Below are 25,000 nucleotides of genomic sequence, written 5' to 3' on the forward strand. Positions count from 1 at the left end.
ATGAATCATCATCAGCATCCTCCTCTCCTCTCTCTCTCTCTCTCTCTCTCTCTCTCTCTCTCTCTCTCTCTCTATACGTCAGACATCAAGAGTCCTTCTCCATCATTAATCTTTAGTCAGCTGACAGCTGACATCATTTTTATGGGAGCTATCACCAGAAGTTGGAATTTTAATGAGGCCAAAACTTTTGGGAGTTGAATGCAGTAGGGCGGGGATTCCAAATGGGAATATTCATTCCAATGTTGATTTCCTACAGCAAAAATGTGAGTAATAAAAGATTTTGATAGATGGGTCATTAGTAACCTGAATTCCCCATCAGTATTTTTACTATTACTGTCAATACTATCACTGGTACGCCTATTCCTAGCGTTTCATTCATTTCTGTAGCAACACGAATTGGTACGGAAATGTATTGTTAAATCTCCTTTTAACACCAGATCGGTCAGGAGAGTAGTTTCCCTATCAGCACAAGCACTTTTACTATACATATCAATATTATCACTCCTACTACTTTTACTAGGATCCAATTAGCTTATGTAACAAAACGAATTGGCTGGGGATATGAATTGCTAAAACTCTTTTTGACACAAGGTCAATCAGCATAGCACTTTCGCCGGAGAACAAAAGCAATTAGATCTGGCGCTGCTAATGGGGAAACATTTCTAGACTAGCCAGCAATATGCAATAGCATTTTAACTGATCAGATTCTTTTGGACGATCTGGTTTTAAATAAATAAAGTTACTTTAGTAACAAAAGGCACCCCATATCATCGCCTCCACTTACAACTCAAGAGATTAATTGAGAAACACACAGCATCTAAAATGATAGCATAGCATAAAACTGTCATGATAATGTAGCTGATAGGTAAAGAAGTCCACAAAGTTTATGTATTTTGTCATCGTGGGAAATGGAGAGAAAAAATCTTCAAGATTGTCAGATACAATGATGGGCAAGATATACAAAAAATATTAATTGTTCATTGAAGAATGCTATAGAGGAGAAAGGGAAAATCATGAATTGTATACCTTCTCCTACTGAGACAACACAAGGTAAAACTGGACCACATCCCTTGAACAGACTAAACATTGAACCAAAGACTTTGCACCAGACAGAAACACCCCTGAAGGCACGAATTTCTTCACCACGTCCCTTGAATAGACTGAACCAAGAGACTGCATAGTTCAGAAACACCAGAAAGACTCAAAATTCCACAAATTTCCAACATAAATGACTGGAGAAAGATGTTCTGAACAGAGAATAAAAGATTTGCAAAACACAGGCACGATCTTTAACTCTGCGATACATCATTAGCATTAAAAGACTGCACAGCTACAGAAAACGAACCACAAAACCTATTCATTTTTATCCCAAGACACCAATAACCAAAGATCACTCATCTGTACCAATTATAAGTCGAGGAATACAACGAACAAACTTACCTCTAGCATTACTCCTAAACTACAAAATAAGCAGCACCCAGTTTCTCAAAATTAACGAAGTTAAATATGACAAATGTCATTATAAAAGGTACCTTCCACACCAGTAGATATCTGGAAAAGAAATGTTCACATCAAATATTGTTTCAAAACGAGTATGCATTTTTTTATTTGGCTGAATTAGCAAGTAACAGAACAATGATCTTCTAAGCAATTTATATTGTAAGTGCTCTTAAATGAAGTCAAGTTTTTACCTTTGATTGAAATAAAATATAGCATAATTACAAAACAAATTATATTCTTATTAGATTTAGTAAAATCAGTAGAATGTTTAAAAGTTAAAGGTCAAATTGGTGTGAAAACTAGTAGCAAAATTTCTATTGAAAATTTCAAAAATTCTGACAACGTCTAGACATAAAAAAGGAAGGAATATTTGAATAAAAATATAAATAACGACATTTTTCATATAACTACTCATTAAAAACTCATAACAGAACAATTTCTAGTCACGAATATTATACCACAAATATAATCTAATATCAAATTCACTGTATCAAGGGAGAATTATAACTGGTAAGTACTTATGTACAGGGCCAGGAAAAGAACAGTTGCCTGGTTTAGAAACAACGCAGACATTGAATCTGACCACTCAGCCAAGGAATAGTGAATTTTATATTAAATAATATCTGTGGCTTAGTATTTATGAATATGTATGTCACGCATTTATAAGTGACAATAATTGACATTTCAAGTTGAATATTAGTGTTTGAGGAAGATGAAAGTACCAGAAAAGTTGGTTAGGTTGGTCGAGATGATATATCAAAGAACGAGCACAAAAGTAATAACAGCAGTTGGGAAGCAGAAAACTCTGAAGTTAGTGTTGGATTACACCAGGGATCAGCATTAAATCCATTTTTGTTGTGCTAGTCGTGGATGTGTTGAGTGAAGAGATTAGGAATAAAGTGCTGTGGGAGTTTTCGTACGCCGATGATCTGGTGATTACTGCTGAAGATGAGGAGGACCTACAGAGCAGAGTTGGGGAGTAGCAGGAGTCTTTAGTTAAAGGTGGCTTAAAGGTGGATGTGAATAAAACACAGGTTTTGTTGAACAGTGGGGAAGATAGAGACAGGATAGTTATACACGAAAGAAGAGGCTCGATTATAAAACAGGCAGAAAAATTTAAATACTTGGGATCTACTTTAAGCCAAGAGGGAGGATGTGAGGCTGGAGTGGACAGTCGGAGAAAAGCTGCGTAGGGGAAGTGGAGAGTTTAGCAGGAGTTGTATGTGATAAGAAAATACCAGTCAAGCTAAAAGTCAAGATATATAGTACAGTTATAAGACCAGTGTTAATATACCTATGTATCGGACACATGAGCTCTAGGAAGAAAAGAGGAAGTAAAGCTTGAGAGAACAGAGATGAGAATGTTGAGATGGATTATGGGAATATCGCTGCTTCAGAGATTAGAAAATGATAAAACAAGAAAAGCAGGCTTAGTACAGATAACAGAGGTGATAAGAGAGTCACGATTGAGATGGTATGGGCATGTGTTGAGGATGGATGACGAGGAGGGAGTGAAGAGGGCTTGGGACGAACCTGTTAGAGGAGGAAGATCGAGACGGAGAGAGAAAATTAGATGGCGAGATAAAGTAAAGGAGGATATGGTGAGAAGAGGTTTGGTGGAGGATGATGCCTTTGATAGAAGGCAGTGGAGGAGGCGCAACAGGCAACCGACCCCTCAATGTAAAGATAATGGTGGGAAAGAAGATTCGTCACTGAATACGAGTATATATAGACAATGTAATACCAATACAAACAAAAATTAAATAAATATTGATAATACGTGACATCTCTGAGGATTTCGTGCAACTGGAACTTCAGAAGTTCAAGCTAAGATGTAATGCTTTACTTCACTAATAAATTTTCCTGGTATTTTAATAATTTACTTACATTTCATTTATTTATTTATCTGTTAATTTATCTTTCTTTTAATAACTGATCTCCCCTTTCTGTATTTCATGTTACCTTCTGTTACTTCTTTCGAATGAATACCATAATATTCTTTGGAAGCCTAAATTTCAAGTCAATGGCCTTTTCTGTGGGCTTGTTCCATATGAATAGGATCTGAATCAAATGGGGCAATCCGGTTTCACACAGCAAACATGCAACATAGCTCCAAGAAGTCAAGGCAGAAGAAATGAGGAGAATAAAAGATTCAACGAAATCATGACATACACAGACACCAACTGGAGAAAATGCCCAACAGGTCCCCATGAAGTCCATGGATACTGGCTCAAAAACTTCAATGCCCTACACCCATGCATAGCAGAACAACTCCAGCATTGCATCACACACTGCCATGCGCCCAAATGGATGACCACAGAGAGAACATCCTTAGTACAGAAAGACAAGAAATAGGGGAAATATAGCAAGTAACTACGGGCCTATCACCTGCCTACCAATAATGTGGAAGTTACAACAGGTATCATCAGTGAAAGGGTATACAGCTACCTAGAGGATACAAACACTATTCCCCACCAACAGAAAGCCTGCAGAAGGCTGTGTGGGGGCACAAAAGACAGGCTCCTGATAGACAAAATGGTAATGAAGAATAGTAAGAGAAGGAGAACCAACCTATGCATGCCATGGATTAAGTACAAGAAAGCCTTAGACATGATACCACACGTGTCTAATAGAATTCCTCTGAAAATATATGAAGCAGAGGAAAAATCCCATCAGCTTCCTGAAAAATACAATGTGCAACTGAAAGACAGGACTTCCAAGCTCTGGGATGAGACTAGTCAAAATTAACATCAGGAAAGGAATTTCTTAAGGCGACTCAACTGTTCCCACTACTCTCCGTAGCAGACATGATTCCCATAACAAAAGTTCTTCAGAAGATGGATGCTGGATACCAACTCAAGAAAGGAGGCAACAGAATTAACCATCTGATGTTCATGGACGACATTAAGCTGTATGATAAGAGCGTCAAGGACACAGGTACCCTAATCCAGACAGTAAGGATTGTATCTGTGAGCATCAGGATGGAGTTTGGAGTAGAAAAATGCACCTTGGTCAACATACAAAAGGCAAAATGACAAGGATAAAGCTACAAGGCGGCAAAAGCATCAAACACAAATACTTGGGAATAATGGGAGAGAATGCAAAGCACCAAGGGATGAAGATTATGATCAGGAAAGAATACATGCAGAGAATCAAGGTAATACTAAAGTTTAAACTCAACGCAGGAAATTTGATGAAAGCCATAAACACATGGACAGTACCAGTAATCTGATACAGAGCGGGAGTAGTGGAATAGACGAAGGCTGAATTTCGTAGCATAGACCAGAAAACTAGGTAACATATAACAATACACAAAGCACTACAACACAAGAGCAAATAGAGACTATACATAACAGGAAAGGAAGGAAGGAGAGGTCTACCAAGCATAGAGGACTGTGTAAACATCGAGAGCAGAGCACTGGGGCAATACCTGAAAACCAGTGGAGGCAATTGACTAAGGCAGTGGATGGTAACCGCAGGGTCACAACCCAAAGTTGGGTTTCCAAACCACTTCAATGGGTCCCCAAGGGTTATAACCTTATGGGATTATTACTTTCACAACAATCTTTTTATAAGTAAGTTATTGTTAGAGAAAATATTGTGTTAAGAATACATAATTCATTCTTCAAGGAAGAAGGACTTCACTGGAATCAAGTGTTAGTGTTTATTGTGATGGTGCACCAGCAAAACTAGGTGCAAGTCAGGGCTTCATTGAGTTAAGCAAGAAAATCAATGTGTAGTGATTGTCTTCTCCACTATGAAAATCTTGCTGCTCAGAAATTGTCACAAGTTGTAGAATGTGATGCAGGAGGTAATCAAAGTTAATATCATTAAAGCTAGGGCTCTCAACTCTAGATTATTTACTCAAATGTGCTCTGATTTCTGTTCTGAACATATACATCTGTTGTACCACTCTGAGATTAGGCAGCTGCCACGAGGCAAGGTACTCCAGCAACTGCTTGAATTGCGAACTGAGACAGATTTTTCTGGCTGAAAAAAAGGCACCCATTGACCCACAAATTCTGAAATTCAGTGTGGTTTATGCTAGTTGCCTATCTTCCAGATATGTTTATGTTAGTTAATCTATTGTTTCTTTCTCATGGGTCATTGTTATGCAGATATGCTAGTTGTAGTAATACAAATCCCTGCATGAAATGTTTGTTTCTGTAACGCATTTTAGAAAGCATAATTAGATAAAAAGAAAATGTTTATGATGGCATGAGTTCTCATGGTTAATTTGGACAAAATTTTGGGTCACTGCCAAAAAAGATTAAGAACCACTGGGCTAAGGAGTGCATGGGAAGAAGCACTGATTAATGTACATGAAAACCCAGAAATATACAGAGACAGGAGAATGAAAAACAGAACAAGGGACTGGTACAGCACATCAATGCACGGACAGTACATGGGCAGACTAAAGAACTGGCCATCAACAAAACATGGCAATGGCTACAAAGAGGAGAACTCAAGAAGGAAACAGAGGACTTCTAGCAGCTGCACAAGATCAGATCCTAAGAACCTGATATATCCAATGAAGTTGGAAATTAAGTTTTCATAATAAAACTAATAATGTAATACTTACCTGAACACCTTAATTAGCCCTGGTCACTGACCAGCCCAAACTATATCCCCACATATTTACCGACTAAGTGGGTCATTTTAATGTCAGCGTTACTAATGCTGCAGGTAAAATCTAGTCAAATGAGTTACCTGTGTTATCATCGGCAACGCTGGTGTAAATACTGGCCACCACAGGCCCGTCTCCTCAATAATATCATTCACTATTAAATTGAAGTGGAGAGAGTGGGAATCATTCAGGTGTTCAGGTAAATATTACAATATTAGTTTTATTAGGAAAACTTCATATTGCAATACCCTTTCTGAACACCCGAATTAGCCCGATTAACAAAATTTTAATGGAGGTTGGATCATACGCAGGTAACTCATAATCCACCTACCATGTATAAATGTATGTATCCTCACCTAATTATCTAACTCTGTAGGTGAGGATGTTTTCAAAGTGTTAGAATTATCTAACTCAAATCAATTTTAAGACAAGTCTTTATACTTCAACTTACCTGCACCATTATCCAGAACAATTTCTTCTTGGCTTCGAATTTTGATTCCTTAATTAATTCACTTTTTATCGGCAGAAAAAAAGAACACCCGTTCTTCTGTCCGACAGGTACCACAAGATTACTCTCCTTGTCGGATCAAAAACGGTCAACAACTCCGTTTTCTTTCGCTTGACCGAAACTCTCGAACAACGTTGAAATATAAAGACGGGAAAGCAAAACGGTTTCCTTATAAGGAATACATTTAACATTAAATTAATTAATTCAATAAGAATACAAAAAGGGGAAAGAATTTAAATTTAATATTAACAAACGGCAATCATTCAGTTTACTTTCCGTCCATAAACGAACACCAGAAATGGGGACAAAAAGTAAGAAACAAACGAACTAGTCAATTCGACTATTCTCCCACGAATGAAATTACCATTCTCCAATCAACTATTTCTATAAAAGAAAGTACTTCAACATCAGTGTTGAGTATAAGGTACCGTCTGAGTCAGAAGTACCTACCATGTGGTGGTAAGCTATACTTCTTATTCATGGAGTTAAAACAAATCTCCTCACCTAGTCGTCCAACTCAGTAGGTGAGGATGCTTGTATAAGTAGTACCTTTCTGTCAGTGTTGAGTCCAAGGTATTGCCTGAGTCTGAAGAACCTCCCATGTGATATTCTATATCTCGCATGTATGGAGAGGAAACGGTGAACCTCCCATGTGGCTATTCAACCTCTCATGTATGGAGGAGAAGTTGAGTGTGCAGGACCTTCAAGTTCTCTACTGCTCACTGACGCAGATGGTTGTGCTGAAGAAGTTGTAGTTATTCCAACATGACCATCGGAATCTGCCTAACCTCAAGGACCTAAAGGAACATTGCTATCAGTCTAAGCTTGACCAACAGAAATGCTCGAGTTCATTTAGACTATCACTTCACTGACTACCTAAACTTCTAACATCCTAATGATACCAAGCTAATTATAAAACTGAGTTGACCACAACGACAGAACCCAGCGAGTAACCTTTCTCCGAAGAAACTGAAAATCCCTAAGGTAGAGAGTTGTAAAAATCCACACTGACACTCAAATAACTGGCTTCAAGATCGCCGACACTGAAAAATTCCTCCCAAAAGCCAAAGGGTAGCCATCTCCGATACTTTGCGCCCTTGGACACAAAGACCAATTCGAAGGCTCCGAAAAGCAATGAAGAACCAACCGACACTTAGACTAAAAACACCTCGCTTGACTAAAAACCGGACCCAGTCCAAGACTGTTAGTCCGAAGGCCTCACTAAATCATTCAATCGGTAGTAGCGACGGGCTGTGTGTACAAAGGGCAGGTACTTAATCAACGCAAGCTGATGATGTATGCTTACTGGGAATTCCTCTTTCATGGGAAACAATTGCAAGCCACAATCCTTATCACGAATGGTTTTCACACGACTTTCCGCTCCTCTCGGACAAGGACAACTCGCCACCCCATTCAAAGTAGCACGTGTGCGGCCCAGGACACCCAAGGGCACCACAGACTTGTTATTGCTCAATCTCCGGCAGCTATAGTCGCTGCTCATCCCTGTAAGAAGACAGTCGAACGTGGCCCACGCAACAAAACCAACGTCTACTATTTAGAGGCCAGATTCTCATTTGTTACCGGAATTAAACATGACAAATCACCCTACCAACTAAAAACGGCCATACACCACCACCCACCATCGAGAAAACGCTCTTAATCTCTCAATCCTTCTGGTGTCCAGGCCTGGTTAGCTTTCCCATGTTGAGTCAAATTAAACCGTAGGCTCCACTCCTGGTGGTGCCCTAACATCAATTCCTTCAAGTTTCACTTTTACAACCATACTACTCCCGGAACTCAAAAACTTGAGGTTTCCCAGGGGCGTCTCACCACGTCATGGGAATAACGACAATGAATTGCTAGTCAGCATCATGTAGGGTTAAAACTAGGGCAGTATCTGATCGCCTTCGATCCTCTAACTTCGTTCTTGATCAACATTGACATTCTTTCGCTGTTGTTCGTCCTACGACAGTCACTTAATTTCACCTCTCGCACCGTAGTACAGATGCCCCCGACAGGTCCCTCTTTATCATTACCTCGGGCTCCCACCACCAACAAAATGGAACAGAGATCATCTTCTATCATTCCATGCAAGGAAAATTCGGGCATTGTATTCCAGAGTAGCCTGCTTTGAGCGCACTCATTTATTCAAGGTAAATTGGTCGGCCGCACGGAACACTCGGTAAAGAGTATCCCACCAGAACCGGCTTGCCTTCCACTCAAGGAAGCTGTTCGGAGCCTAGGGGACAAGCAGCGGGCGGTGACCTCCCACCCCAGTCCGAAACTGAACTCGAACTACGAGCTTTTTAACTGCAACAACTTTAATATACACTATTGGAGCTGGAATTACCACGGCTGCTGGCACCAGACTTGCCCTCCAATTGGTTGTTGCTAAAGGATTTAAAGTATGCTCATTCCAATTACACAGACTCTGAAGAGTCCCACTTTTTTTATTTTTTGTTACTACCTCCCAGAGCTGGGATTGGGTAATTTGCATGCCTGCTGCCTTCCTTGGATGTGGTAGCCGTTTCTCAGGCCCCCTCTCCGGAATCAAACCCTTATTCTCCATCACCCATAACAGCCACTGTAGGCTCATGGCCATTTGCCATTTGTGGTTTTGCCTTAAAGCAGCCTGTACGGACACATGCATGGCTTAATCTTTGAGACAAGCATATGACTACTGGCACGATCAACCAGGTAGTTACTTATATCTCTTATTTTCAACTGTGGTTCCATAGACTCATGTGGGTCCTTGCTTTCCTTTTACTTATTACTTTGCTTTGCTTTGCTTCAGCACCACCCAACATAAATCTAAAACCACAAACTTCTATTTCCAAAATATTTCTACAAATATCCTTTTCTCTTCCTCTCAATCATTCACGAGTTCCTTCATCACTGTCAGTCTGTTGGCATGTAACACAGTTTTATGCAACTGTGCTACACCAATCTAGAGATTTTCTCTCTTCTTCTTCTCTCTCTCTTGCCTGGTCTCTCTAGGAACAAATTCACAATCAAAATAGTCTCTTGGTCGCATGAGGAGATCATCAGCACTGGTGGTAGTAACTGCACTACGCCTTCCAAAACTAAATTTACCTCTGGCACTGATTCCGCAACCTAGCTGACAGTTTCACAACTGAAGCCCCATTCGTGATACTAGCATGGTCTGCCTCAACTATCACCACCAATGGCAAACTTATCGCTATATCTAGGCCGAAACCAATGGCTGAGCATGGCCAGCCTGCCTGGGCTTTCACAACTCTCTCTCATCAATATATTTCTCACACAACAACTTTTTACTTTCAACACATAGGCCAGCCAGAGGCTCAAAGGCTTCTGAGGATACTACCAGCACCTTCCAGCTACAAATGGGAAGGCCCCATACTCAAATATGTCTATCTGCGGCCACACCACCTGCTGCTTTCATCAACTGCAGCTTACTGTGGTGTCAGCATGCCCCCTCCCAACGAGTTGAGCAGTGACTGTTACCCATCATGACGTATGCAAACAACTACTGTGCTTGCTTTTCAAACAAAATCAATATGCATCAACACGTAACTTGTACAGGCAAAAGTATGCAAAACAAACACTGTCCTTACTTTCAAAATCAAAATGCATTGTGGCCAAGTTAACGTCCCTCCGACACCCAACATGCACTACACACATCAAGGGTTGAGTACGATCCAAGTCAAAAATTTCTCTTCTTAAAAAAAGAAACAGACCAGTGGCTCATATCCATCGGGACGAGAAATCAACATAGATTCTCTCTCTCTCGCTCTCTCAAATCTTTCTTGCCTGCCTGCCTCCACAATATCAAACCTCACAAAATTTTCTCTCTCATCTCACCTGCCTTCTAAACCACCAAATATACTCAAAAACTCTCTCTCCAGTCTTGACTCTCTCCCACAAAAGAACAATATTGAAATCTGTCATCTTTCCACCTTCCAACACAACTCGACTCTCTTCTCTTTGCCTGCCTGCCTGCCTGCCTGCACAACACCAATACACACTCAAATTTTTCCTGCCTGTCTGCCTGCACAAAAATTTTTCCTGCCTGCCTCCCAAACTCAAAAAAGGTTTCATGATCTCTCTCGCCTAGTCAGTATGCCTGCCTGCCTCCACTCTCCAAATTCAATTCACTACCAACTTTCCAGTACCAAACCCAGCTCACCTCACTTTCATCCACTATCATCTTCAATAAATATCACCTGCACAAAAAATACATTTTTCAACCTCTCTCACACCAACCACCTCCTCCATATAGTATGCAAAACCAACCACTCTAGGTCAAGAGTGGCAAAAACACCCGAGGTCTATTATCTGCCATCTAATTACCCTAGGCGCGTCATCCAAAAGCCTACCTCCTCCTCAATCACAACATTATCTCTATCTCATCTCACCTGCCATCAAAATCACCAAATATGCTCAAAAACCTCTCTCTAACTTTCTCCAGCCTTCTCTCTCACACAAAACAACAATATTGACATAAGTTGCATCTTTCCATTTTCCAACATAACACAGCTCTCTCTCTCTCTCTCTCTCTCTCTCATCTCTTTGCCTGCCTACACAACACCAATACTCTCTCAAATCTTTCCTGCCTGCCTGCCTCCCAAACTCAGAAAAGTTTCACAAATTCTTTCTCTCTCTCTATCTATCTATCTTCTTCATCCTGCCTGCCTGCCTGCCTCCATAATATCAATAATCACAAAACTGTCATCTCTTTGCCTGCCTGCACAAACCAATAATCTCTCTCAAAAGATGGTTAAAAGAATTTTTATACAACAGAAAACAGATAGTTATTGCAAACGATGAGAAATCGGATGAAGCAAAGGTAATTTCCGGTGTACCACAAGGTACGGTGTTAGCTGCATTTCTGTTTGTTATTATGATTGTATACATACAGAGTATAAGGACTCGGTAGTGAGTAGTTTCGCCGATGACACAAGAAAAAATTGAGAAATTACTTGTGATGAAGATAGGAACGCGCTACAAAGAGACCCTAACAAAGTATATGATTGGGCAGAGGTAAATAGGATGGTATTTAACTGATAACTTTGAATCAATAAATTATGGAGATAGAGAAGGAAAGCTATATGCATACAGGGGACCTAATAATGAGACAATCACAAATAAGGAAGCAGTTAAAGAACTTGGTGTGATGTTGAATAGGAACATGCTATGCAATGATCAAACAGCAATTCTATTGGCAAAATGTAAAACAAAAATGGGAATGTTGTTACAGCACTGCAAAACAAGAAAAGCTGAACACATGATTATGATTTATAAAACCTATGTTCGTAGTCCACTTGAATATTGCAATATGATATGGTACCCACACTATCAAAAGCATATTGCACAAATAGAGAGTGTACAAAGGTCCTTTACAGCTAGAATAGAAATAGTTAAGGATCTTGACTACTGGGAAAGCCTACAATTTTTTAAATTATTTAGTCTAGAAAGGATGATAATTCAAGCATGGAAACAGATAGAAGGAATTGCTGTAAACAAAATGGAGCTAAAAATATCAGAAAGTGCAAGGAAAGCACACAGGTCATTAATCCACTACGCACCAGCATCGACAGTGCAGCGTCTATTCAATGCGTTGCCAGCTCATCTGAGGAATATATCAGGAGTGAGTGTAGATGTGTTTAAGATTAAGCTCGACAAATATCTAAGCTGCATCCCAGACCATCCAAGATTGGAAGATGCAAGATATACTGGAAGATGCAAGATATACTGGAAGATGCAAGATATACTGGAAGATGCACTTGCAACTCTCTGGTAGACATTAGGGGTGCCTCACACTGAGGGACCTGGGGCAACCCGAACAAGATGTAAGTCTGTAAGGTAAGGTCTCTCTCTCTCTCTCTCCAAATTCACTTCATTACCAACTTCCCAATACCAAACCCAGCTCACATCACTTCCCTCCAATCTCATCTTCACCAAATATCACCTGCACAAAAATGATATTGTTATGATACAATAAAGTTTGTTCATACTTACCTGGCAGATATATATATAGCTGTATTCTCCGAAGTCCGACAGAATTTCAAAACTTACGACACACGCAGTGGTCGGCCAGGTGGTTAGTACCCATTCCCGCCGCTGGGAGGCAGGTATCACGAACCATTCCCATTGTCTATTCAGATTTTCTAGTGCCACTGTCCCCTGAGGGGAGGTGGGTCGGTACTTGATTATATATATCTGCCAGGTAAGTATGAACAAACTTTATTGTATCATAACAATATCATTTTGTTCATGAAACTTACCTGTCAGTTATATATATATATATAGCTGAATCCCACCTTTGGAGGTGGGAAGGGACAGAATAGAATGATTTAGGAAACAAATTGCATGCAGATGATTGACATCTTGGTTCCATACCTGTTAGCATAGCTGACTTCGTGATTACTGTCACCCAAGTCGGCTTTTGCTTTACTAGTCTCTCCAGCAAGGTAGTGACCTGTATAGCTGGCGAGTTCTAGATGATCTGTCATCGGGAGCGTGACCACAATATGACTAGACCATATTGACCATTCTATGAGGGCTAAGAAGTAATATATATTACCACCTGACCAGCCTAGCCAAAGTTAAGGATGTTTAACTAAAGCTAAGAATTGAGAAGTCCGCCACTGGCAGCTGACCCAAAAACTATAATTAACAGCTCTACCTAACCATTTTCTACAGGATAGGATGAGTGGTACTTCTTGCCCCCAAGATTGTGTCAGCGGACACGTATGGCCCTAGCGAGCAGCAGATCTCTTATGTCGTCTTCACATCCTGCAGGTAGTGTGAAGTGAACACAGTTGCTTCGCTAAAACGTGGCATGGCACTCAGGATGTTACCAAGTGCCATGCTCTTTTGAAATGCCTCCGAGGCCGCGCCCTCACCTCGTGAGCATTCACTTTAAAAGGTTTTAAAACCTTGTCCAAACATGACGAATGTCCTCTTTGAAAGAGCTTCTTAAAAGGGACGCCAGGGCGTTCTTTGACAAGGGCAAGTCTGGTCTTTTTACGGAACACCGCAGATTGTCCGAAGGACCTCGACTTTCTCTTTAGTTTTATCTAGATAAAACTTGAGAGCCCTGACAGGGCACAGGAGACTCTCTGGCTCTTGCCCAATAATTTGTGCCATCCCCTTGATCTCCCAGCTCCTGGGCCAAGGGTTAGATGGGTTTTCATTCTTAGCCAAGAACAAAGGGCTTAAAGAACACACTGCATTATGTCCTCTAAATCCAATATGTCTGCTGATGGCTAAAACCTCACTGACCCTCTTTGCCGTAGCTAGAGTGGTTAGGAAAAATGTTATTGTTATGATACAATAAAGTTTGTTCATACTTACCTGGCAGATATATATATAGCTGTATTCTCCGAAGTCCGACAGAAATTTCAAAACTCCCGGCACACGCAGTGGGCGGGCCCAAGGTGGTTAGTACCCATTCCCGCCGCTGGAGGCGGATATCAGGGAATCAGGTTCCCATTTTCTATTCAGATTTTTCATACCACTGTCCCCTGAGGGGAGGTGGGTGGGTACTTTAATTATATATATTCTGCCAGGGGTAAGTATGAACAAACTTTATTTATTGTATCATAACAATAACATTTTGTTCATGAAACTTACCTGTCAGATATATATATAGCTGAATCCCACCATTGGAGGTGGGAAGGGACAGAATAGAAGGATTAGGAAACACCTCAAGTGCAGATGATTGACATCTTGATTCCTTACCTGTTAGCATAGCTGACTTCTTGATTACTGTCACCGAAGTCTGCTTTTGCTTTACTAGAGTTGCCAACAAGGTAGTGACCTGTGTAGTTGGTGCGCTCTAGATGATCTGTCAACGGGAGCGTGACCACAATGTGACTAGACCATATGACCATACTGTGAGGGCAACGAAGCTAAAACCACCACCTGACCTAACCTATCGAAGTTAGTCCCATAACTTCTAGGCTAACGAAAGGGAAAGCGCCTCAAGCGCACCAACCCTTCAAAGTTAAAAGCACACCTATCCCTTTTCTATAGGATAGGATTCGTGCTGCTTCCTGCCTCCAATAATATTTCTACGGATATGTATGGTCCTAGCGACTCGCAGATCTCATATGTCGTCTTCACATCCCGTCGGGAGTGTGAAAGCGAACCACAGAGTTGCCTCTCTCAAACGTGGCACTCAGGATATTACTGAGTGTCATTGCTCTGTTGAAATGCTTCCGAGGCCGCGCCCTCACCTCGTGAGCATTTTACTTTAAAAGGTTTCAAATCTTTGTTCAAACATGACGAATGGAGCCTTATTAGAAAAGACTCCTTAAAAAATAAAACGGCCAGGGCGTTCCTTCGGACATGGGCAAGTCTGGTCTTTTTACGGAAACACCGCAGATTGTCCGAATGACCTTGACTTTCTTTAGTTTTATCAAGATAAAACTTGAGAGCCCGACAGGGCACAGGACTCTCTGTGGCTCTTGCCCAATAATTTGTGCCATCCCCTTGATCTCCAGGCCTCTGGGCCAAGGGTTAGACGGGTTTTCGTTCTTAGCAAGAACGGAAGGCTTAGAGGGACACCGAATTATGTCCTCTAAAGCCAAAACCTCTGATGATGGCTAAAACCTCACTAACCCTCATTGCCGTAGCTAGAGTGGTTAGAAAATTAGCCTTTCTGGTCACGTGTAGAAGTTTACAGAAAGGAGAGGTTCGGAAATTCGAAATGCTTTGAACATCAAGAACTTCAGACTACGTCTAAGTTCCATCAAGATTTCCGCAGACTTCAAAGATCGTGAAGGGCTTTTGTTGTTTGACAGATCCGAATCTCTGAGCCTAGAGGCCGTCAACAACATATTTCCGTATTCTACAATCGTTGGGACTGTTAGCTTATCCCATAATTCAGACGGAAAGGGAAGACGGTAAAGTAATTAACAGAGGTGGAGGTGTAGGAGCAGTCATTCTTCCTGCACTATCTCCAGAATCGGCCCACTCCGATTGGTACACTGCAAAATATGCAGCACTGCTTTGCTTTGGCAATGAGACTTGTAATTATCTTGAAAATCCTCTCGCTTCTCGACAGTCTGAACGCATCCAGACTCAGAGCGGAGAGGTTTTAGGTACCTCTCGAAGTGAGGCTGTTAGAGTAGTACCGATTCTCTCGGGAAGTCCTTGGAAAATGCCCTCTGAAGGACGTGACCCTCTGTGAATCCAGCCTCTCGAAGGGCCAACATGGGGCGATCAGCGTCTTTCTCGCTCCCTCTGACGCCAGCGATTATCTTATCAGATTCCTAAGCTTTTGAATAGGGGAAAAAGAGACTACTAACCAACTATCCCCATTCCATACTATATGATTTGCGTCTATTGCTACCGCCTCTCTAAGGATCGAGAATAAGGGAGCCAACGTAGAGGAAGCTTCTTCGTCTTCAATATTGCGAAGAAATCTACGAAAGGACGTCTCCAACGTCTCCACAACTCTCGACATACTTCTAAGCGAGGATTACTCAGACGTCAGTAGTTGCTGCCGCCGATCGAGAAGATCCGCAACGGACGTGCAATAGTGTAACGAACCTCTTGAGGATCGTTACGTTCCGTGCCTATGTATAACCATACTCTCTCTTCTTGGGATATGAGAGAGCTGCGAAATTATCTGAGATGATTTGGACCAATCGACCAAAAACTCACTCTTCGAGGAACTGGAGAGCCAACCAAATTGCTTCCAATTCTCTTAGATTATGTGCCAGGACCTCTGTACCTCTGTCCGGATGCCTGGCACCCTCTCGGTATCACCTGAGGTGATCGTCAACCCATTGAGAGATGTTTAGAATTATTTCTAGATCTTTGATGTTATTTCAGTCCTCCTGCAGGAAAAACTGTAAGAGGTCTGAATTGCAGTCTATTCAGGGAAACAAGCTTCTCCAGCGAGGAAATGGTCCCCAGCAGACTCATCCATTCCCACCTCACTAAGCATGCTTCCTTCCCTAATAAGGCTGCGCTTTGCACAAGCAGGAGAGCATTATTATAGTGCTATGGCCGCGGTTAAACTCGTACAGAATTCTGTTACAGTGCGGTAAGCAGCGCTGAACAGGTCTAAGAGATATCTCTGTTGAAAATTTCTTAGCAATAGGAAGTCGTGTTTATTCATGATTACTAGAAATCCCCTCAACCCGAGGCGAAAGTCATGATTGTAGGGTAGAGATATGGTTCGTCAATCAATCCCGCGGGAAAGAGAGACGTAACCGACTGAGCTTAACAGCGAGCTACCTGATACTGAGTTGGTGACACTGTGACAGTCACAGGCAGCAGGCAGCAGCTTATGTTCACCTTCTCGCAGTCTTATGCCGAGTTGCCAGCTTCTATTCATCTAAGGAATAGATTTTACATTATTTGAACAGAAACTCTCAAGTTGGCATATTTAAGCGAAACAAAATTCGCTAAATACAGAAGCTGATTTTGTGTTGTCGTAACATTACGCTTAATTAACCAAATGTTAAATCGGAAACTCCTGGAAAGTTGCCTGGAGTACCGATTAAATATACTGCGTCATCCACAATGACAGCAACCTCTCGTCTCGCACTATTCTGCCTGAGTTACCAGCTACTCTCTTCTACGAAGGAATAGGTTTGTTACTATTATCGATAAGGAAATTCTCAAGCAGGCATATTTAAGCGAAACATAATTCGCTAGATGCCGACGCTGAGTTATGTTGTTGTAACAATACCTTTAGCGTTGTCCTTACAGCGGAAACTCCTGGAAGTTTGCAGGAAGGACGATTAAATAACATTTACAATAACCGTCTTTTCGGTTGCCATCTGTAGAGGTAACCATGATATGCGTATATGACTTGAACCCTACATTAGTAATATGACGCAAAGATAAAATACGTAAGTATTGTAGTCACTTGAACATAAAATTCTCTACTACATTCTTTCCTCGACGAGGAAGAGAGAGAGAATGGAAATTGACTGTCTTCGTTCTCTTTGCCAGAGAACGAATTAACATTATTCGAATGGAGATCAAGTGAGAACCGAGGATCGAAAAGGACAGTTCAAGCTCTTATGATATTAGACATAAGACTTCATGGACGTAGTCTACAAGTCTTTTTCCTGGATGAGCCTCCGACTAATGAATGAGAGCTCTCTCGAATTTTGTTAATGAGAGCTTATCCGCTTAAGCGATAAAATGTTATGAAGATCTTTTGTCAATGAGAACTAACCCATTTACATGACAGAAAGTAATCCAGGAATTCGAGCATATAGTTTTCCCGATTCCCGCAGAAATCGAGGAAGGGGCAAGATTCCTAATCAGAGACTGGTCTTACGACAGGTAGGACCTTAATGTTCCCCTTTGGCAGCGCAGTCCGAAAGTAGACGAGGCGTTTTATGACACCGAAATCTGCTTACAGTTTTTCTGGAATTCATCAAGTCATGGATTCTATTGAAACCGCTCCCTCGTAGAAAGCAAAGTAGACATCTGAAGAACGTCCTGGTAAGTGCTCTGCTGAGCGACATGACGTGTAGGATGCCGAACGTCTTCAAAAGCGTCCTCGCTAGCGTCCTGGCGAGCGTCCAGAATCTCCAGATGTGTAAGACATCGATCGTCTTCCAAAAAGCTTATCAATGTTTATGACGTCGAGCGTCTTCCAGAGCGTCCTGATGAGCGTCTCTTCGTGTAGGACGTCGAGCATCGGCAAAAGCTTCCTCACGTCTCAATGCGTAGGACGTTGAGCATCTTCAAGAGACGTCCTCGCGAGAGTCTTACCGAGCGTATGGTGCCTAGAACACCAAGGGCATCTCAGAGAGGATCTTGTCGAGCGCCCTGATGCTATGCAATGAAAGGCCATAAGACTTGACCATACCGTAGACTTAAAAGTGAATTCTCTACTACATTCATCTTCTCACTAAGCATGTACTCTAATAAGCCATCGCTTTCGTAGCATGACGAACATTATATAAGATATAGTGTTCTGCTGCGTTAGATTCCTTTAATAATGTACCTACGGTAATCAGCATTGAAAGGCTGGAATATCTTTCTTATTGAACGTTTCTTAGCAAAAGGCAGACAATATTTTATTTATGTTTGCTTAACTATCCCCTCAATCCGAGGCGCTAAGACCGCGATTGATTATAGGGGAGAGATACGGTTAGTCATTCCATCCCGCAGGACCGACCTCTCATGACTGAGCAATAGATGGTTACTGCGTTGGTCTAAGCGATAGCAGCCCCCTCCGTTAGCTGTCTGGGCCTTACTCTTCCAGAGTTGCCAGCTACTCCATTCAATAAAGGAATCTTATAAAATTATTATCGAACTTCAGAAAGTTATTATTAATGTATATTTAAGCGAAACAAGACTTCGATAAATCTAGAAGCTAATTAGGTATTGTCATAACAATCCCTTTAAGCGTAGTCCTTCCTAGGAAAGTCCCTGTAAGGATACTGTAATAGAGTTGCACAGCAAAGAAGTACTACGGTATGTGCTTATGATTTGACCGTATCGTATTATCATACAGCAGATACTCTACTACCTTCTTTCCCTGCCGAGGCAGATAGAAAGGAAAAAACTTTTACTATCTTCGTTCTTTTCGTTAATAGAACGATAGAAAGAGAATATATTTCCTTAAGGAAGGAAGTTAATCCAGGAACTCTTTAAATCTTCGTAATTTCCTCATAAATCGCGGAAGAGACAGAATTCCTGTTCATCTCTAGGGTTTACGGAAGGAAGTAGATATTTCCTATCCGCCATCATACCCAAACGTCGATAAGATTCTTATTAAGAAACCAAGGTTTTCTCCCGTACGTCTTGGTAAAAACTCGACATGGACTGTTGCTTATCAAATACGGAGCGTCCCGAAAAGCGTCCTCAAAAGCGTCCTGCCTTCAAGGGGAGCGCCGCTCATGAAGCGTGCTATCATAGGAAGCCGATGTACGGTGATCGTCGTCCGGACGAGTATTATGGACGTTCGCAACTCCTGACAAAGACGGCGGCCGCTTGTGCGACATCTTGCGTCTCTGTCACGCTCATCGACACTTCCAGAAACGCACTCAAAAGGACGCCTTAGGGTACGCCTTTTCTTTTCCTTTTCACAGTAAGAATGATAAGGCGATCTGGGCGCTTAACAGCGTTCTTCCTATTTCCTTCTTCTTTCTCCCATGTGTTGGAAAGTCGTCAAATTGTTAAGGCGGCGATTACAATCGCACGACAATAGAGAGAGGACGTGAAGCGTCCTCCTCAATAAGCTTCTATTTAAAGGGCGCGAGTCCTTCCGAGAGCTCCAACCCCTGTACGGGGAGGACGCCTCAGAGGACGAGAAGCAATCCTTCAGGATTCGTGCACGTGCACGATCTTTGGCAGCCTGAGAAGCGTCTTCAGGTCTTGCCGAAGGGACGCCAGATCGGTGGGGGTTCCTCGTAACCCTCCTTCGGCTTTCGACATGCCCTCTCCCTGTGGTCCTGGGAGTCCGACAGAGGTCTAGACCTAGAGGCATTATAAGGCCGATCTGACGCCCCCTCCACAACACTAGGGGCAAAATCAACATCACTACACTCAACAACACAGATTGGAGAGCGAGCACTTTTTCAAGCTTACTTGATGTAATCCACCATATAGAAAGGGCATTACTTCTCACAGAACTTCCTCTAGGCCCGTAAGCCATACCACAGGGTTAGGCAAAATAAAGTCTACTGGAGGTTAGTAGGTTCATTATCCTAACTTCTGTTACTGTGGAGGAAGACCTCCTGATTCTATCACGCTCTAATTTGCATACATACGAATCATACGTCTCTTTCGGAATCAGTCAACATTACACTAATTACATTGATCTTTCACAAAGAAAACATGTAACGTCATGTATACTAAGCGAGTGTCTACCGAAGGTTTCGGTAGCCTCCCCTTACCCGTTGCAGACAACAAAGTCTGAAACTAGGCTAACTAGATTCAGACATCATATGCAATGAAAAAATTTTAATTAATTTATGATAGCGTATGCCTAGCCACAAATCCAAGTCAATCATTCAAAAAATAAGTAGGATACTTAAGCGGCTAATGAAGTTTCAAAATCCTAGGCGGAGGTAGTGGAAACAGGTGTTTTCACTACCGCGACAGAAAAATCTGAATAGAAAATGGGAATGATTCCTGATATCCGCCTCCCAGCGGCGGGAATGGGTACTAACCACCTGCCGCCCACTGCGTGTGCCGGGAGTTTTTGAAATTCTGTCGGACTTCGGAGAATACAGCTATATATATATCTGACAGGTAAGTTTCATGAACAAATTAGCCTTTCTGGTCACGTGCTTTAAGCTTGCAGAAAGGAGAGGTTCGAAAGGCTTCGACATCAGGAACTTCCAGACTACGTTCCATCCCGGAAGCTTCGATTTAGACATTTTCGAGATTTCAACAGACCTCAAAGATCGTGAAGGGCTTTGTTGTTCGACAGATCCAAATCTCTGAGTCTAAAGGCCGTTAACAACATACTTCTGTATTCTTTAATAGTCGGGACTGCTAGCTTATCCACAGTCCTCGGACGGAAAGGGAAGACGGCAATCTAATTCACAGAGGTCGAGGTGGAGGAAAAGCCATTCTTCCTGCACCGTCTTCAGAAAACGGCCCACTCCAATTGGTACACTGCAAGATAGAAAGCTCCTCTTTGCCTTGGCAATCGCACTTGCCACTAGTCTTGAAAAGCCTCTCGCTTTGGTCAACTTCTCGATAGTCTGAACGCAGTCAGACTCAGAACGGAGAGGTTTTGTGGTACCTCTCGAAGTGAGGCTGTTAAGAGTAGACCGACTCTCTCGGGAAGGGTCCTTGGAAAGTGCGCTAGGAAGGACACGACCTCTGTGAACCAGTCGCTCGAAGGCCAACATGGGGTGATCAGCGTCATCCTCGCTCCCTCTGACGCCGCAAATTATCTTATTACTTCTCCTAAGAGTTTGAATAGGGGAAAAGACACTAAACATCCATCACCTTTCAATTCCATAGGATGGCGTCTATTGCTACCGCTCCCGGATCGAGAACAAGGGAGCAGTCTAGAGGAAGCCTCTTCATCTTCAACATTGCGAAGAGATCTATCAAAGGACACCCCTAAAGTCTCACAACTCTCGACATACTTCTAAGTGAAGAGTCCACTCGGACGTCAGTAGTTGCTGTCGTCGATCGAGAAGATCCGCATGGACGTTCTGCAATTCTGCTGCAACGAACCTCTTGAGGATCGTTATGTTCCGTGCCTGTGCTCATAACAGGCTCTCTCTCGTTAACTCGAACAGGGACAAAGAGAGTGTTTCTCAATACTTCTTGAGATATGCAAGAGCTGTGGAATTATCCCAGTTGATCTGGACCACTCGGCCAAAACTCGTTCTTCGAAGAACTGGAGAGCCAACCGAATTGCTTCCAATCCTTTTAGATTATGTGCCAGGACATCTGTTCCCCTCTCCAGATGCCTGGCACCTCCTTTCTATCACCTTAGGTGATCGTTGACCGACAGAGAAGTTGAGAAACACTTCCAGATCTTCGATGATATTTCAGTTTTCCGGCAGGAAAAACTGGAGAGGTCTGAATTGCAGTCCCTTCAGGGAAACAAACTTCTTCAGCGAGGAAATGGTCCCCAGCAGAATCATCCCTTCCCTCACCGAGCATGTTTCCTTCCCCAATAAGGCTGCACTTTGCCCAAGCAGGTGTGCATTATTATAGTGCTATGCAGCGGTAGACTCGTACAGAATTCTGTTACAGTGCGGTAAACAGAATCGAAAAGGTCTGTTGAAAAAATTCTCGCAAAGCGAAGGCGATGTTCATTCATGCATGCGAGAATTCCCCTCAACCCGAGGCTAAAGTCCATGATTGTAGGGCAGAGATACGGTTAGTCAGTCAATCCCACAGGAGAGAGAGACGTAACCAACCGCGCATGACAGAGAACCAGCTGGAACTGAGCTGCTCTACAGCGACAGCAGCCTACGTTCGCTGTCTCGCACTATTCCGCCTGAGTTGCCAGCTATTCCATTCTACGAAGGAATAGGTTTATCATCATCATCGAGCAGAAAGAAACTCTCAAGCAGGTATATTTAAACGAAACAGATTTCACTAAATACAGAAGCTGAGTTGGTGTTGTAACAATGCCTTAAATACCTAAAAAGGGAAACCGCAAACTCCCGGAAGCTTGCAGGGATTACCGATTAAATGCAATTAGAATAACAGTCCTCTCAGTTGCCATCCGTAGGGATAACCACGGTATGCGTATATAACTTGAACCATACAATCGCTTAATAGTAATATGACGCGAAGGTAAAATACTTAGAGTATTGTAGTCACTTAGACAGCTACCTCCCTACTACATTCTTTCCTCGACGAGGAAGAGAGGGAATGGAGATCGACTGTCTTCGTTCTCTTAGCCAAGAGAACGAATTAGCATTAGTCGAAGGAGAGCCTCAAGTTAGAACCGAGAACCGAAGAGGACAGCTCAGCTTCTTATGTTATCGGACAGAAGACTTCATGGCCTCAGCTTACCCGCTTACGCGATATGTTATTGGATCTTTGTCAATGTGAACTAACCCATTTACGTGACAAAGAGTTTTATATTTCGTCAATGGGGGCTTACCCCCTTATCTGACAAAACGTTCAGTATCTTGTCAATGGGGGGAACCCACTCATGACAGAAAGTAATAGAGTAATTCAAGCATATAGACTTCCCGATTCCCATAGAAATCGAGGAAGGAGCCTTATTCCTGCTCGAAGACTGTGCTTACGGCAGGTAGGACCGAAGGTTCCCCTTCAGCAGCGCAGTCCTGAACGCAGAAGAGGCGTTTTATGACCCCGAAAACTGCTTTAAGTTTACTAGTCTCTCCTTCTAGACACCAGCTCATCAGAACCAACTTGACTACCTTATTCATGCAGGTTGGATAGTTTTTCGAGAGAAAGAGTGTCAGGGCTCCGAGACTGCAGGTCCAGGGCTCCGAAACACCAATCTAGGAGTTAAAAGTCTCCTTCGTCCTGAACAGCCGTTTCAGATGATGATACAAATCTGAAAGTGTCTAGGAAACCTTAGCAGAGGACAGGAGAGACCTCCTCGGTGCATCAACCAGGATGGCAAAGTCGCCTTGGGCAGAGGAGGGAGCTCTCAGTCCGACGTCCTCCCCTGTCTCATACCAAATACCTGCCTTACCGTTAAGTCTTGACGGAGGAAGGGCAAAAGAGGTCTTGCCTTTTGCTTTCCTCGACTCCATCCAGTCATGGACCACCTTAAACGCTCTCTTGGTCGAAAGAGAAGTCCTCATTTTCACGAATCCCGGAGTCTTGCTGGATTTCAAAGAGGATAACTGAGAAGGAGAAGAGCGAGAGGCTGAGGGTTGGAATTTATTTCCAAAAGAAGCACGGAGTAAGCGGGCCAAGACTTGGTAGTCAGAAGACGCTGACGTTGAAGGTTGTTCTTCGTTTGCTTCCTCCGACGAGCTGCTCACTTCTCCCTCTTCTGCATGAGTGGCAGACGAGACCACAGAAGGAAGAGGTATAAGGCCTTTAGGGCCAAGCTTCACTAAGGAGAGTTGCTGAGAAGACGAGTTCAGAGTACAGGGTTAGCGTCCAGAAAAGTGTCACGCTAGGCGTCCTGACGAGCAGCTCGTGACGAAGCCGAATGCAAAGCGCCCAGCTTAGCAGCTTGAGAAGCGTCCAGCTTAGCTGTCGAACTAGCGTCATGCTTTGTAGCAGACGGAGCGTCCCTCAGGGACGAGCAAGGGGCGTCTTGGCGAGCTGTTTGCTAAGCGAAGCAGCTTGCACGGCGTCAAGCTTAGCAGCTTTAACAACACCTGCTTAGCAGTAGAGCGAACGTCACGTTCCGCATACAGAGCGTCACGAAGAGAGGAGAGGGGAGCGTCTTGGGGAGCAGGAAAACAACCCTTGCTACGAGTGTACCGACGTTCCTTTCCTCGAAAGAAGAACGTTTGGGGAGAATGTCTGGACCTCTTGATAGGCAGTCTATCATCCTTCCTCCGACGACGCGGCTCTGCCTCTCTCTCGGCAAGCAACGAAGCAAGTTGTTGCTGCATAGAAAGGATGATCTTCTTTGTCGGAGAAGACTCCTTCTCAGAGGAAGGGCTGATCCTGTGAGAAGACGAGGGGCGAGGAGACGCCTTCTTCCTTCTCACAGGGACTGCAACAGTTCTATTCCTGGAGCGACTGGGGCGCTCAAAAGCGTCATCATCGGATGACATCCTGGTCTTCTTTTCCGGAGGAAAGGCAGCAAAACTCTCCGGAGACGACCGCAAAGCAGCAGAAGAGAAAGGACGTGAAGCGTCCTCCTCTCTGAGACCAAAGACGACGGCCGCTTGTGCGACATCTTGCGTCTTTGTTCTCTTCTGCGGTGGAAAGTCGTCAAAATGTTCAGGCGACGATTGCAACGCATGACGAGAGAGAGA

General features: G+C 42.9%; 1 long non-coding RNA gene across 1 annotated transcript in view; it reads right to left on the bottom strand.

Annotated features, from left to right (window-relative positions):
* Positions 1–151: 151 nt before the first annotated feature.
* LOC135203863 (uncharacterized) overlaps positions 152–25,000 on the bottom strand; it is a 43,453-nt gene continuing 18,604 nt past the window's right edge. Inside the window, exon 3 of the long non-coding RNA XR_010312060.1 lies at positions 152–1,551. This is a non-coding gene — a long non-coding RNA (uncharacterized LOC135203863). The remainder of the gene's footprint in view (positions 1,552–25,000) is intronic.

Source organism: Macrobrachium nipponense, chromosome 24, assembly GCF_015104395.2.
Source record: "Macrobrachium nipponense isolate FS-2020 chromosome 24, ASM1510439v2, whole genome shotgun sequence".
Lineage (NCBI taxonomy): Eukaryota > Metazoa > Arthropoda > Malacostraca > Decapoda > Palaemonidae > Macrobrachium > Macrobrachium nipponense.